At 44.4% G+C, this 16758-nt stretch overlaps 1 protein-coding gene across 7 annotated transcripts in view; it reads right to left on the bottom strand.

The window, feature by feature from the left end:
* Positions 1-16758, bottom strand: part of LOC146556007 (pleckstrin homology domain-containing family A member 5-like) — a 153186-nt gene that overhangs the window by 90272 nt on the left and 46156 nt on the right. The window contains exon 1 of one of the 7 annotated variants that reach the window (XM_085252363.1): positions 4531-4664. The exons of the other annotated variants lie outside the window; for them this stretch is intronic. The gene's annotated coding sequence lies outside the window, so the exon portion shown is untranslated. Of the gene's footprint in view, positions 1-4530; positions 4665-16758 lie in introns of those variants that run through there. 7 annotated transcript variants of the gene reach the window in all.

The raw sequence follows: 16758 nt of genomic DNA, 5'->3' as shown, positions 1-16758 counted from the left end.
ATGGCTGAGGTCCTTCACGATCTTCCTGGCCTTGGTCCAGCACCGCCTGCTGTAGATTGAGTGCAGGTCAGGGAGCTCGGAGCGGATGGTGCGCTCAGCTGACCGCACAACCCTCTGTAGAGCTCGTCTGTCCTGCATGGTGCTGTTCCCGAACCAGGTTGAGATGTTTCCCGTCAGGATGCTCTCTATGGTGCACGAGTAAAAGTTCCTGAGCACCTTGGAGGGCAGTTGGAAGTCTCTCAAGCGTCTGAGGTGGTAGAGACGCTGTCGGGCCTTTTTCACCACGGTGTTGATGTGACAGGACCATGACAGGTCCTGCGTGATGTGAACTCCGAGGTATTTGAAGCTGTCCACTCTCTCCACTGGGCACTCGTTGATGACGGGGGTCTGGTAGTTCCTCTCCTGCTTAGTGCTGAAGTCCACTATCAGCTCCTTTGTCTTACTGACGTTTAGAAGGAGGTTGTTCCTCTGGCACCAGTTCTCCAGATTCCTAATCTCCTTCAGGTAGGCCGTCTCGTTGTTATCAGAGATCAGGCCCACCACGACGGTGTCGTCAGCAAACTTGATGATGGTGGTGGAGCTGGTAGTGGCCACACAGTCATATGTGTACAAAGAGTACAGCAGGGGGCTCAGAACACACCCCTGGGGGGCTCCAGTGCTGAGAGTGGTGGAGGCTGAGACATGTCCGCCCATCCTTACTGCCTGTGGTCTGCCAGTTAGGAAGTTGGAGATCCACTGACACATAGATGAGCTGAGTCCCAGATGCTCCAGCTTGGTGGTGAGTGTGGAGGGAATTATGGTGTTAAATGCAGAGCTGTAGTCTATGAAGAGCATTTTAACATAATTCCCCCTTCTAGTGTCCAAGTGAGTGAGTGATGTGTGGAGGAGATGAGAGATGGCATCGTCTGTGGAACGATTTGGACGGTAAGCGAACTGTAGTGGGTCCAGTGTGTCTGGTAGTGAAGAAATGATGAAGTCTCTGACCAGGCGTTCAAAGCACTTCATCACTACTGAGGTGAGGGCTACAGGGCGATAGTCATTGAGAGAAGCAGGGTGGGGTTTCTTCGGGACAGGAACAATGATGGACTCTTTGAAGCATGTGGGGATCACCGACTGAGATAAAGAGATGTTGAATATCTCAGTGAACACAGGAGCTAGCTGGTATGCGCAGTCTCTGAGGATACGACCTGGGATGCCGTCTGGTCCTGCTGCTTTCCTGGTGTTCACTCTCTTGAAGGCTCTCCTTACTTCATGCTCGGAGATGACGAGCACGTTTCCGGTGCTGGCAGTATCTTCCTGTCTGCAGCCGTTAGCGCCGCTAGCACTAGCATTGTTGGAGACCTTAGCTGCAGCCTCGAAGCGAGCATAGAAAGTGTTCAGCTCGTCTGCCAGAGTCACGGCCGCGTTCGTCATACCGGTTGTTGGTGCTTTATAGTCCGTTATTGTCCTTAGTCCCCGCCACAGGCTCCTAGAGTCACTCTGTTGGAGTTGTGACTCTAGTTTCCTCCCGTAGCGCTGCTTCGCCTCTTTCACCGCCCTCCGCACGTTATATGACGCGGCTTTGTACGGGTCCATGTCCCCCGTCATGAGTCCCATCCTAGCTGACTTGATTGGTCCCAACCATGTTCCACTAGTGTGCAGGAGTCAGAGGAAGACGGCAACACTGGAAATGTGGAATTTTCAATTTTTCTTTTTCAAAAAGGTCCAATGAAATACAACAACATGGGGTAAGCCATTAGCCCATTATTCTCCCATCATCATCAACAAACAGTGTTGGGAGTAATGGAATACATGCACCAGCGTTACGTGTTTAAAATACAAAACATGAGTAACTGTATTCCGTTACAGTTACCGAAAGGTGGTATTCAGAATACAGTTACTTTGTTGAAATAAATGGATTACACTGCAGTCTTTTCCTGTTTCATATGTTCGGCTATGCCCTCTCTGTTTTTGGTAACCCAAACAAAACACACAGTAAGAGGCTCTAATGCCTGGGTCTCAATCTCGCGGCCCATGTCACCCCTACTTTCTGCCATAATGACGTGAAGAAATATTTTTTAAAATTATTATTCAATTTAATATGAAGGCAACAGGCAGAGTGTTACAGGCATCACCCTAAAGAATGTAGCCTCATGGGCAGTGTAGTCCGTGCTGTAGCCCAGCTGTAAGTAAGCTATTAAGACTCGACTGTACGCTGTGTTTGTGTTTTCCTCCGCAACAATAAGTCCCGTTGCAGCAGCCTTTCAACGCCTCTCTCTGACTCTCGCTAGCAAAGTTGACCCAGACAACAAAGTAAAGCTAGTTTTCAGCTACGAGCCCGACACGAACCCGACGTATTAGCCAGAGGTCCTTTACTACGGTTCGGAGCCGCGGACCTGTTTTATATACGCGCCGAATAGTTTTCTATACGAGATCACTGCAAAAAGTGCAGCCTTACCTAATGTCCACCTACTGTTACTCATTTATATTAAGATTTTAACATCTAGCTGGTGTTGGTGTGGAGAGTAACCTTCAGTAATAGTAATAAATCACAGCAATAGGACATTCATTAGTTGTAAAAAGCACGATAATATAATAGGTAATCCAAAGTATTCAGAATACGTTACTGTCATTGAGTAATGTAACAGAATACGTTACAAAATACATTTTGGGGCATGTAATCTGTAGTGGAATACATTTTAAAAGTAACATCAGAACATCAGAACATCAGAAACTTTATTGTCATTGTCACGAGAACAACGAAATGAAGAATGGTCCCCGATCATTGCATCATCCCTAGCAATATCAAAATATAAATAAAACAATAAAATTCAATAAATAAAATAGATAGAATACTTAAAATACTAATAACATTCACATACATTCCCACACACATGCTTCAGGCCGTGCATAGATTAACACAAGAGTGGCGTGATGGACATTTTTTTGTAGTATTCAGATGTGTTATTGCAGTTGGATAACAGCTGTGTTTGAGTCTATTAGTCCTTGCTCTGATTGCCCTGTACCGTCTGCCTGAGGGCAGCAGTTCGAACAGGGAGTGGCCAGGATGTGAGGTGTCTTTTATGATGTTTTGGGCCTTTTTAAAACAGTGGGCGTTGTGTAGAACTTCCAGTGTGGGGAGAGGGCAGCCAGTGATCTTTTGGGCGGTGTTAATGATCCCTTGGAGTGCTTTCCTCTGAGCCCCTGTGCAGCTAGTGTACCAAATACATATGCAGTAAGTTAGAACACTCTCAATGGTGGCTCTGTAGAAGGACACCAGCAGTTTCTGTGTGATGTTATTCCTCCTGAGAATTCTCAGGAAGTACAGTCTCTGTTGGGCCTTTTTCAGCAGCTCGGAGGTGTTCACACTCCAGGAAAGGTTCTCCTCTATATTGACTCCCAGGAAGCGGAAGCTTGCCACCCTTTCTACACAGTCCCCATTTATGAATAGTGGTTGGATCTCTGCCTTTTTCCTTCTGAAATCTATTATGAGTTCTTTGGTTTTTGAAGTGTTGAGGAGGAGGTTATTGGCCTTACACCATGACGTCAGCTTCCCAACACTGTCAACCCAACAGCAGATGACAGGATGTCTTTTCGATCAACAATTCCCAGCTTTTTTTGTGCCACGGCCTTTAAGGTGTCGTGGATAAATACAGTTAAAGAAGATTTATTCATAACAAACAAGAAAAGATCCAGGGAAACAGAGTTAATGATAAAAATGATAAAACCCTGAAAACTATGAATTTCAACTCTCGCGTCCTGGTACCAAACAACTCACGGACCAGTACCGGCCCGTGGCCCGCTGTTTTAGAAGAACGGCCTTCATCCCTCCAGCTGAGTTCCAGAAACTAGATGCTCAGGAAAACTAAACGTTTTTGATTTAGTAATGTTCAGCTACTTTATTAAGATGCTTTTCATTTTTTCCTTTAATCTGATGGATTACGAGATATTTTTTTTATTGCTTATAGAAAAAAACAACACTTTTTTTAAATGTTCTAATGCAAACACAATGAAATTGATATACCAAGATGAGCAAATAGGAAATAAATAAATGTTTCATTTTTAGAAACAACAATAGTTTTAGACGGTTCACTTGCTGTAAGATAAATTCTACATTTTAAATCCTTTACATCTAACGTCCACTGTAACAAAAAATAAGGCAGTGCCTAAAGATGAAAATAATATCTGGCTTTGTTTCACACTGATGAACATCCGACACATCCACAGCAAGACTGTGACAACTGGTCCAGTTACTAACATTAGCTGCTCTTATTAACATCACCCAGCTGACAGAGCACAAAACAGCTGTGAGCTATGATACAACAACTCTTTCCCTTTGGCTTGTAATCTGAAAGAAAGCCTTGCATTTGAATCTGTGCTGCCCACGAAGAATGTCTCAGCATATGCCACTCTCCATGGCTGCTTTCATCATGTCTGTGTAACAGGGCTCACTCCACACCTAGCCAAAAATAAATAAATAAATAAAAATAAATCCAAAATACACCCAAACCCAAAAACAACAGCAATAGCGTCTACAGCGCGTTGACTCACCAGAGGAACAGTATCAGGAGTTAAGGTGACAGGGAGAGCAGGAGGAGGACGTCTTCCTTTTTCATGAGCTTCGTTTTGGGTGAAGGCTGTAGCGATGCCTGTGTTGCTAAACAGCCCTCCCTTTCTCTCTCCCTCTGCCTGTTCTACTGCTATTCAGACAGATGTGTTCATGTGAAGTGGCAACTCGTGATGCAGAAAGGAAAAACAAAACAAATATGTAGCAGCTATAAAACCTGCCATTTATATCAACGACTGAGCTAATGGCAACAAAAGTTTAATAAATGATCAGAATAATATCGTCATTTATCAAACTTCAATCTTTGAAGTGTTTTTTTTTTCATCATATTTGACTGTTTTTTTCTATTCTAGCGAATTTGCAGACATTGCTCTTTTCCCAGTTATTCCCTGAAATAAAAACTGTCCAGTGTTCCACAGATGGCAGCCAAGTCACCACAAGTCAACCAGGCTTTTTTAAGCCCCATTTCCCACTGACTAATTCTCTCAGCGAAATCAACACCACCTTTAATTTTATATTCCCTTAATTTTGTATCCACTCAGCTTGTTGCTTTTACTTTGGGAGTTTTTCCAAGTGGGCGAGTGGTTTGTTCCTTGTGCCTTTGGGAACAGGTCTTGACTGTCATCTGCATGACAGTTCAGGGTACCCAGCCTTCTTGGAAACCCTAGGTGGGGCGCTCAAGGGTTCTCCACCTGGAGACTCTGTTGTTCTACTAGGAGACGTGTCAATGTATCCCATTTAGAATCAGAATTACTTTATTTATCCCCAAGGAGCAATTAAGATACAACAGAGCAGCATGACGTTGAAGATAAGAACAGGGCATAAGCAGGCGATAAGAGTGAGATAACAAATACACAGAATATACACAGTTTTAAAATTAAAGTGACTGAATAGGTGAATAAATAACAGAGTAAAAGTGAGTAAAGTGTCGGCAGTATAAAAAGAGTGTAGTTTATGTTTCTGGTGTGGGAAATGTTCTTATCAGCTGGAGTTAAAAAGCAGAGTGGCTTTGGGGACAAAGGTGGCGCTCCTCCCCTCAGTCCTGCAGGAAATGCAGCGGAGGCGCCGCCCAGAGGGAAGCCATTGAAATGCGGGGTGAAGAATGTGAGCGGGGTCGGCAATGACAGTGAGACCCGGAGGAAGGGCCTGCCTGATCTGGACCGTGCGGTGTTCTGTTACTGGACTTCTGTGCAAACCACAGTTTGTGACAAAGTCCACTAGTGCACGAGGCACCAGGAGGTCACAGGTCGATGATTGATTTTGTAATCTTTTCATCAGATCTGCAGCTGAATATTCTGGACACTCGGGTGAAGAGAGAGTCTGAGCTGTCAGTCTATTACCACCCGCTGGCGAATTGGATGAGGTTGCGAGGAAGAATGCTGACACACCTAAACTTGTACTGAGGGTGCACTGGCAATGCCTGGCAGAGGCCCCCGGTCCACGAGATCCACCTCTGGCAGAGCTTCAACAGCATGCCGAAGGAGTCTGGGGACACAGAGTCCAAATGGCCCAAAGTTTAGCACCTCTGTTGCGGAGGCTGCTGCATTGAGCTGTGACTGCAAGGTGGTAAACCCCGAACAACATGGTGGAAACGAGGTTTCCACCATCTTGAAGGAGTCCTATTGGGCTTGGTTAGCCTGCAGGACTTCAGTGGCAGCCAAAGGTATGGAGTACCACCAGGCCAAGCGGAATGCGACTTCGGCAATTGCTGATGCAAAAACCCAGGTATGGGAGGACTATGGTGAGGCCAGGGTGGTCTGAAATGGGTCTGGAGGGTGTGTCCCTACTATAGGGGCATCACAAATCCACAGCCTCCCTGGGAAAGTCTATGCTGGAAAGAAGTCTTTTCGTTAGCTGAACCTTGGATGAAGGAGGATAATGCAATTTTCGTCCTAGTCGTTGAACACTGAATCAGCTCTTTATCCTCTCGAGGATATTTGAGGGTGGGTGGGAGTTTGCCCTGTAAGTGTTGTCTGGACTTGGAGAAGGCATTCAACTGCATCCCTCAGTATATTCTGTAGGAGTATGGGCTCTCAGGCCCCTTTGCTATGAGCCAGTCCTCATACAAACGTTGCAAGAGCTTGGCCTGTGTTGACGGGATTAAGTCGGACTCATTATCAGTGGGTGTTGGACTTTGCCAGGGTGGCCTTTGTCTCGGTTTTTGTTCATAACTTTTAAGGATGGGATTTCTTTTTGTAGTTCTGTTAGCTTCATCAGGTGGTAGCCTCCAGCTTGTACGGTAGCGGTTTGAGGCTGAGTGTGAAGCGGCAGAAAAGAGAAGCTCCACCTTCAAATCCGAGTCAATGGTCCTCAGCAACAGATAACAGACCGGAGTAACCAACTCAGACGGATTGGTGCTGCGGCTGCAGTGATGCAGACAGTGTACCAGTCTGTCATTGTAAAGAGAGAGCTGAGCATAAAGCGAAGCTCTGATTTACGGGTCAATCTATGTCCCTCACCCACAGTCATGGGCTTTGGGTGGTGAATGCAAGTATGAGACTGCAGATGCAAGAGGTGGAAATCAGCTTTCTCTCAAGGGTGGCTGGCTTCTCCTTTACAGATGGGGTGAGGAGGTTAGCCAAATGGAGGAGATTTGAGACACTATTCTTCCACACTGAAAGGAGCCAGATGAGGTGGCTCGGGAAATGAGACATCTGCTGGACACCTCGTGGGTGAAGTGTTTTGGGCATGTCCCACCGGGACAGACACACTGTATATCTCTCAGTTTGCCTGGGAAAACCTCGGTGTTCTCCTGGATAAGCTGGAGGTGGTTGCTTGAGAGAGGGAGGTCTGGGCTCCTCTGCTGCCCGGCCCCAGATAAGCAGAAGAAAATGGATTGATGGAATTTCCTCTTAGCAAACAGCCGTTTTACTACAGAGTAGCTCAGGTGTGAAAATGTCCCTATTTTGTGATCTTCACTCTGCTGTACAGATTCATGTCTAAAGTAGGAAGACAGCTGTGAAGCTTTGTGTATACTTCCTGTCTCTCAAACATCTTTGACTATGTATCTGGCAGGAGAACAAGACACACTCTTCTGAGCTTCAAACATACTTTGATACCATTTCTCCCGATGTGTGCCTAATTTGTTTCTACACTGAAAATCCTTGTCAGCTGTGACATGAGTGTCTAAAAATGGTGTGATTCTTCCAGGTACAGTCATTTAGCTTTTTTCAGAGCAGATGCCATGAGTGTGAAGCTTTTAAAATTCAAAGAATGTATCACTCATTAAACATGTATGCTGTGTGCTCTCAACTAAAACCTTACAAACAAGTAATAGAGGTAACCCACTGCCTCTGCATAAACTCACAGATCACAGTGTGCGGTGAAAATGAAGGTTGAACATAGTCTTCTTTTTAAGCAAGTGTTGCTGAAATGTTGTAGTATGTAATACTGTTTCAAAGGCTTTTCCAGTGTGGTCAGTGCAGCATTCAGAGAAAACTTTGACCATACTTGTCCCATTTGCCAATGATTATGTCACCCCATTCTGTTACTGAAACTTGCTACAAGCATTTATTTCTTGTAGACCATCTCGAGGCCAAGTCTGAGTCTTGCTTTCTTAGAAGAATGTAACCAGTATGTAACAAAATATATAAACAATGGGCAAATCAGAAGACTTCAGGAACGGAGCATAGAGGATGGGTAACGACAATGAAAACACAATCGCAAATGATGAAGCAATGGTTCAACTTTGAAATTTGTGCACTGTATTGCATTTGACAATAATAACCAAAATTGTGTGTGCGCGCACAGATACCCAAAAAGTAAAAAAGAAACGAATGTCAGACCCGGGTCTTTTAAAGTGTCAATTGAATCCAGTTCAGGGCTGTTTGGTGATCTGGCAGTTTATTGGTGTGAGTTCAGTCCACAATCGATGTATGGTTTGCACAGTTTTGTCCTACCACAGTTCAGGGAACCAGACTTCAAGATTCAGTTCCATATGGGCTGCGGCTTGCCATCCATTGCAATGGAAAATTATTCCTCTTCTGCGGATTTCCACAAAGTCTGTAATCCAAAGTTCTCCGTGGAGTCTCGGCTCCTTTCTCCAAATCAAAAAACCTGACTGAGGTCAGAATTACTTCAAATGAACATTGTTCACACTTAACTAACAACACTTCTGTTTAAGGTATAAAGCATGAACAACGTCTGTTTCAAATTCAAGTCCTATTTCTAAAGTTGTACAACTGATCAAATTCAAATGGGTTTTCATTACATGGCAATGTAGGCATCACCAATCATTAAAGCAGTTCACACTGCTCATTCAAAGCAGCAAACTCAATATACTTTGCTCATTGTCAAGTCACAACAGTGATGAATAAAAGTAACACAATAAAACATTTCAAAACAGATAGGTTAAGGAAAAACTAACAACAGCTAATAAGTTTTCAACTAACACTTAACAACAGGAGTGTGAGTTTAGCTAGTACCCGCTAGCTACTTGCACAGTGCCGTCACCATCAGCGTTTGTTTTTGAAGTGAACAACATTAACATTTCAGCATGCTGATCAGTATCCTTGGGCAAGATACTAACCCCATGTTTGCCTACTGGTGGTGGTCAGAGGGCCCGGTGGCGCCAGTGTCCGGCAGCCTCGCCTCTGTCAGTGCGCCCCAGAGCAGCTGTGGCTACAACGTAGCTGCCATCACCAGTGTGTGGATGGGTGGATGACTGAATGTAGTGTGAAGCGCTTTGGGGTCCTTAGGGACTAGAAAAGCGCTATACAAATGCAGGCCATTTACCATTTATCTTAAAGTTTTCAGTCTTTCAAACTCTTTTTGCATGGGCACAAATTTAATGAGAAACAATTAATGAACAGTCACATGACAGTGGAACCCCTATGGCAAAAATGGCAAAGGGGCTTACAGAACAACAGCACAAGCACAACAAACAACAAATAATTGGATCTCAAAGCAAAAGAAAGAAACATGACTTCAACTTTGGGGAAGCTTTACCGTACCCTTTGCCAGCACTGATGTGAGTGGTGATTTAGCGTGGATGAAAGCCTCGTTTTGCCTCCCAGGTGAGGATTGTAAAAGGAATCAGGCTCACGATAACATGAATAATGGCAGAAAATGAATGGTAGGGCTCTGAAGAAGGGAAACCCTAACTGACACCCATGAGGGTCAGGCCCCACAGTTTACCCTGTGGGACCCCCCATCGCAGTTTTCCACAAATCCCTTCTGTGCCACAGAGACAGAAGGGATTTGTGACACTGCAGTAGACCCCACTGTGGGCCCCTCTCTGCTTAGTGTTTGTCAGCCTACAATTGGGACCATCTGGGACTGTGGGGCCCATATAAGTGCCCTATTCTGGTAATGGGACCATCAGTGGGTAGGCCACTGTGACCCGACAGGACACGTTTGCTGGGAACCAGCTGCTCAGCAGTATATGGACAGAATAAGTTTGTCATCTAAAAAGAAAGCTGGATGGAAATTATTCACTCAGTCCAAGAAAGTAATTGTCAAGAGTGAAGTAAGTGAAAATAAGCGCCTTCTAAAATAAAGTGACAGAGAAAAACACGCCATCTACATGCAGCCAACTCTCTTAGTTATTACACACAGTGGCCGAGACAGAAAGAAAGACAACCAGGGGCCGGCCTGGTCATGGATCCAACCCTGTGACGAGGCTGCAGTAGTTGGTGATGGCTAATTAGCAGCCATTAAGTTCACTGTAGCTACAGACATCCTTTAAAGCTGTGTGAAAAACCAACAGCAACCTCTGACACTGCCTTTGTGTTGCTTGGCAACAAAGGCAGAATCTGCTTTCTGCAGACAAAAGGATCCATGTTTAAAGCTTTCCCGGGAGCTTGTGTGAGAGCAGCCATTTGAGAGCTTCACAGAGGAGCTAAGAGCGCGGGAAGGCGGACGAGGCAGAGAGCGCGGGAAGGCGGACGAGGCTGAGATGGGCGGGAAGGCGGACGAGGCTGAGAGGGCGGGAAGGCGGACGAGGCTGAGAGGGCGGGAAAGCGGACGAGGCTGAGAGGGCGGGAAAGCGGACGAGGCTGAGAGCGCGGGAAGGCGGACGAGGCTGAGAGCGCGGGTACGTGGACGAGGCTAACACTGCAATATAAAGACTATGAAACAATATGAATGTGTGACACTCAGTTATCATTTGATGCAACAATTACACATCGATGGTTTGGCATTTCATCAGGACTGCGCGAAGGGGAGTGATGGTTCCTGAACTCTGCCCTCCCCACGCTTCCCCTTCCCCACCAGGTACAAGCGTTTGTCAGGCAGACAGATGCCCGGTCCGTCCTGGTCAGAGCACAGTTTGCTCCCGCAAAAGGCCTTCTGGCAAACAGTTTTTAAAACCCTGCCACCTTCGGGACCGGTTGTCCCCCAGCCGCAAGTGCCGGGGCTGGTCCATCATTGCTCTGCGTACGGAAAGCCTTGCCCTCATCCCGAATGCTCAGTAGCCTCGACTGCATGTTCGCACCCGTGCTCCATGTGGGCCGGGCTGCTGCCCGAGGGGCTCCCAGGTTGATCCTGCCAGTAGTATATAGTGGTCTCAAAGTAGAAAATGAGCATAGAAAAAAAGAAAAAGAATAGCACTATTTTCTGTTGCCTGTATTGTAGAGCAGCGGAGTCCAACTCCAACACAGCTGAATCAAATGGCTGGTTTGCCTCTTCAGCATGCCATCAAGTTTGGCAAAGGCCTGGTAACAAGCCATTCATTTGACTCAGGTGTGTCAGAACAAGGATGCATCTAAAAGCTGCAGGACAGTAGCTCTCGAGGACTGGAGATGGACAGCACTGTTGTAGAGGGTGACTTTGCCTCTAAACAGGAAAATGAATAGGGAAGAGGTCAAATCAAATCAAATCACTTTTATTGTCACATCACATGTGCAGGCACACTGGCACAGCACATGCGAGTGAAATTCTTGTGTGCGAGCCCCACAAGCAACAGAGATGTGCAAACACAACAACACAAACGAGCAAAATACAAGAATGGCCAACCTGAAACTAATAAATATATGTACAATATATAATAGTGTATGCATTTCTGGATGTGTATACTAAATATTTTCCTACGTGTGTGTGTGTGTGTGTGTGTGTGTGTGTGTGTGTGTGTGTGTGTGTGTATACACATTTTTACAAATTAAATAGTAAAAAAAAAACAATAAAAAAAATAAATAATAATAATAAAAAAATATATAAAATATATAAAATATACAGAGTTGAATATGTGCAAAACAGTGGCACTTATATACAGTATGTAGTGCATAATGTTGAAGTTCCAGTAGTGAAGCTGAGGTGTCTATGACGTGTTCAGCAGTCTGATGGCCTGGTGGAAGAAGCTGTCTCTCAGTCTGCTGGTACGGGACCGGATGCTGCAGAACCTCCTTCCTGATGGAAGCAGTCTGAACAGTTTATGGCTGGGGTGACTGGAGTCCTTGATGATCCTCCCCGCTTTCCTCAGGCACCGCTTCCTGTAGATGTCTTGGAGGGAGGGAAGCTCACCTCCAATTATCCGTTCAGAGCACCGCACTACTCGCTGGAGAGCTTTGCTGGAGAGGTTAAAGTGGATACAGCAGGTGGGGGAACCCTAAAATCAGCTGAAATGACTCAGTGTGGGGAAAAGAATCATAGCTCAAAATCATTTCTATTGATAGATTTTCTTAGTGTACAGGCCGTGATCAGCTGCTCTTGTCGGCAGATGAGTTGTCCTGGCTGGTTTCCAGACTCTAGTTAGCTGTGTTTTTTCCAGATGGTATAAAGTTGGTATGAAGGTGGAAACAGGTGAATGAGTCTAAGCATCATCAGCTTAAGTTCAAATTCATCTCTGCTACACTCGATGTAGCTTAGCTCTGACCATGAAACCAGCGTCACACTGTACTTTACTGTGAATTCACAACAGTACTGCAAACCAACTTGTTTATCCTGAACAGAGGACTGTGGAGTATTTTCATTCAACCTTTAAATAATACAGTTAGTCTAGCTCAGTATGTTTACAACACTTTTCACAATATCAAAAAACACATGTCACATGTAGAGACCTAATATCTGACTTAATCACTCACTCTTTACAGAGCTGGACCTTTAGCTGCAACACACTGTGCGACAAACTGCACACAAACAGTTTGTGTGTTTGCTGATGTTTGTTGAGCTGATAGAAACGCTGCATTTGAAACAACCTGCTCCTCAAAAAATACGACTTTATGTTTGCACCTGCAGTCGTTCCAGTGAATAAATACATACATTTATATATATAATAAATGAATAGAAATTAAAAACACGGGCTAACTTCTACCCATGACCCCTTCAAATCTGGTAAAAAGTAACACGCCTGTTTTGTAAATGTAGGAAGTAGAAAGTACAGATATTTGATTAGAAACGTGTGGACTGAAAGTAAAAGCTGGTTCAGTACAGATACCTTAAGTATAGTAATGGAGTATTTGTACTTTGTTACTTCCCTCTTTGAGATACCTGCATGAAGCAAGCTTAGTTATGATGTGCAGTTTGTGTGGAAACACAGCTAGCTAAGCAAGGAAATGAGCTTCAGTGATTTACCATCTTAAAGACGTGTTTCCCTTGAGATGTACAACACGCACACCTGTGTTTCTGAGCTCATGAAACACAGGTGTGCGTCTTTTTTGTGGCCTTTATTAAAAGCCAAAGAAAGATCTTCCTCAGGCTCAGGAAGTCCTGTCAAAGTCACAATGAACCAGCCTCTCATTGCCTGTGGAAAGTAAAAGGCCTGGGCTTATATAGCAGTGCACTGCCTCATTTGAACCCATCACATAATTATTATCATGCACACGCATAACATAGCTTGCACTTGTGTGCATTTAAAAGAAACACACTCCCTGGGTATGCATCCCTAAGCTGAATAATAGCAGTGATGTGCTGTTTCAACACATCCTCTTTAATGATTGGTTTGTGAGGCTTTTCCTTCACAAAGCAATATGTAAACATAGACAGGGGTGTGTTTACTAAGCCACTGTAGTATCATGTAAAGTGACATACAGTTAGATATGGCAGAATGAAAGGACAGACTGTCATCCAACATGACAAATCATTTCAGTGCTTCACCTAGCTCTGGGCCCCACACACACACACACACACACACACACACGCACACGCACACGCACACACGCACGCACGCACGCACACACGCACACACACACACACACAGTCGTCAGGCCAAATAATAAGGCTTGCCCATCATCCTGCTGCCATCTACTCTCATCCTCACTCGTTTCTAACCCTTTGGTTAGTAACTGCTGATTGAACAGCAGGTCCACTGTTACCCCACGACTGTGTTTCATTTGGTGGAGAAGAAAAGTAAAGTGATGTATGGGCTCAAATTGGAGTCATAAATATTTTGTACTTGTAAATCAGAGTTTTGTAACCTTGTAAACCAAAATATCTGAAAATCTTATCCCCAAAGGTTGATTCTGTTCATCTGGACGTTTTCAGTGGGAGAAACGTTTCATCGTCATCATCAGGTGACGTCCTCAGTCTCAGCTGACTGCAGCTTTATAAACAGGAGATTTGCACAATGACTGAAACCAGCACCACAGAATGAACGATGGGCTGGGAGGACAGTTCCTTCATCATTAATATGCAAAGGCTCCATGTTCTCCAGAACACAGCACCTTCTTCCTTTATTATTTACTTTGTTCCTCCCACCCAAAACACACGTGTCCACAAAGTGGACTGAAAGTTCTCACATGGTTTGTAGTGATGTAATTTTTCTCTGTGTGAAAAGAAACAAAATCACAAGGAAATCTACAGATTTAGAAACTCAGCTGATTTGGTCCAGAGTAAACAAACATGCTGCTGCTATTAAAATTCAGTTATTCCAAAATGCACGGTATAATTTCTAAAATGTTTTAAATAGTATATTCTTGATGAAATATTGGTTTATGACATTTGCAAAATTTTCATACAAGAGTTAGTTTGCATGAAAGTTTACAGGTCAAGACAAAACAGGTTTTTTTTCATCTGGAAACGAGGCCCATGTTTTATACTGTTTATGGCTGAAACAGATATTAGAGCGAGTGCTCAGCTGCATGTCCTGTCAGTGGTACAGAAGATGGTCAGGATCGATTAATTATCCACATCTGTTCACCAGAGCGTCAGTCATTTGGATCCCCCGTCCCTCTGCGGATGGGGAATCCAATGTGTTCATTTAAATTCAAACAACAACAATGACAAATTCACTCAGCGAGCAACAACGAGTGATGCAGCCCAACGCTCAGGCCACAGAAATGTTCCCACGCAGCGTCTGGATTTAAATGTAAAAGATTGTCAGAGGTGCTAAATTAGTGGACGGTAGAAGATGGAGAGAGGGACGAGATAATAGAAGTGAGAAAGGGAAATGAAATGATTACCTCTGCAGTAAGTCACGAGCGTGGCCTCAATCACAAACTAAATGAGAAATGAAAGGCTGTGCCTCACAGTGACGACTGAGTTGCTAGAAGGAGCACAACATCTCTTTTTAACTGGAAGCTGCTAATTGCAGCCGCAGGATCTCTTTCTAGTTTGATATATCTGCTTCCTATCTGTTTCCTTCCTCCCCGACTACGTCATCTTCCTTTTATCACAAACATTTGATGGTAAGTTAAACATGTTCAATCTTACTCAGGAGGCAGCCTATCCGCTTTTCTACCCACTTATTCACCAGCTAAGTAACTCATTCAGCTCAAGCCTTTCTCATTTTAAACTCTTCTTCGCAGTCATTCAATCCCAGTTTTACACCATGCCTTACTCATTGTACCCAGTAAGAGGAGGTGCGTACAGAAAGTGAGTCGCAGCATATAAAACATTCATGAACTACGGTTATGCCAAGTGCTTTCTATCCAGCATTCAGTCACATTCATACTCCCACAGATCTATCAGAAGCAGCTTGGGGTTAGTATCTTTCCCAAGGATGTTTGGCACGTGGACTGAACCCTAAACTTTCCAGTTAGTAACTCTGCTCTAGCTCCTGAACTACAGCCACAGATATTCGGCTACAGCTCAGGTCTATTAGGCCTTACGTGTTGGTATGAAACACAGATACAAGTCCACTGAGCACTGAGAATATGAATGCATGTGAATACAAATAACATTTGAGCTTTTAATCAGTTTCACATGCTTTGGTGTTAATGAAATGAACCCTGTTTTACAGCATGCTGCTGGCAGTTTTATCCTTTGTTTTCACTTGTTTTGTATTTGGCTAGGGTCAGTGTCACTACTGAGGGGATACCTGGGCCTACAGGAGTTTGTACAGTTAGTTCAACCCTGACAGTCTCAGGAGCATGGAGGATATTCCAGGAGACACCCAAGAGAGCTGGACAGTGCCATAGAAGGTCCTTATCCCATCAGCAGGACCAGTATCTGCTCCTTTATGAACAGGATGGGGACTACCAAAGCCCGACACAATGATATCCAGCAGGCCACTGGTGGGAACCAAACAACCCTCCCAGAACAGCAGTGGGATTCTGCTTTGAAATTGATTCACTCGTCCTCAATTTGTGCCCGTCATGCTTTGATTCGGTGCAAGACGGTCTATAAAGTACATTATACAAACACAAAATTATCTAAGATCTATCCAACCATTACTGATGCCTGTAACAGATGCGGACTATCACCTGCCAACCATGTCCACATGTTCTGGTTGTGTTCGAAACTAAGTGCATTTTGGAGGAATATATTCAACACACTTAGCCAAGCACATGGCCAGACTGTCCCTCCAAACCCACTCTCCGCAATTTTTGGCATTCCTCCCGACTTGAACTCATCTGGCCCCCTCAAACAGGCCCTAGCCTTTACCACTTTACTGGCTCGGAGGCTTATTCTGTTGAAGTGGAAGCTTCCCCACCCCCCAACTCATGACCATTGGGTGAGGGACGTACTCTTTAACTTAAAGTTAGAAAAACTTCGATTCTCTCTAAAAGGTTCTATTAGGAAATTTAACAAAACCTGGAAATCATTTCTCTTACTGATCGACACCAGTTTTTTTTGTTTGTTTGTTCTGAAATCAAGATCGACTTTGCTGTTGCTAACTTTGTATGTCATGGTTGAAATCAGTAAAACAAAGTTGGAATAAAAAGGCGTGTAAAGATTCCTGAAATTATGTTTAAAGCCAAATCTATTTGAGGTCGTGGACAGGAAATAAACCAGCGGCGTTAGTTGAGGTGCCATTTGGTCTGTAACCTTTTTATTAACTGAAGCATCTGTATCACATCAGACTGGTGTGTTACCAAGGGGATTAACATGCTTTGTAA

Source organism: Mchenga conophoros, linkage group LG17, assembly GCF_057382185.1.
Source record: "Mchenga conophoros isolate Kocher_MC1m ecotype Shallow Benthic linkage group LG17, M_conophoros_male_GT1.1, whole genome shotgun sequence".
Classification (NCBI taxonomy): domain Eukaryota; kingdom Metazoa; phylum Chordata; class Actinopteri; order Cichliformes; family Cichlidae; genus Mchenga; species Mchenga conophoros.
Note: the sequence above shows the minus strand (reverse complement) of the source record. Positions and strands in the feature narration are given on the sequence as shown.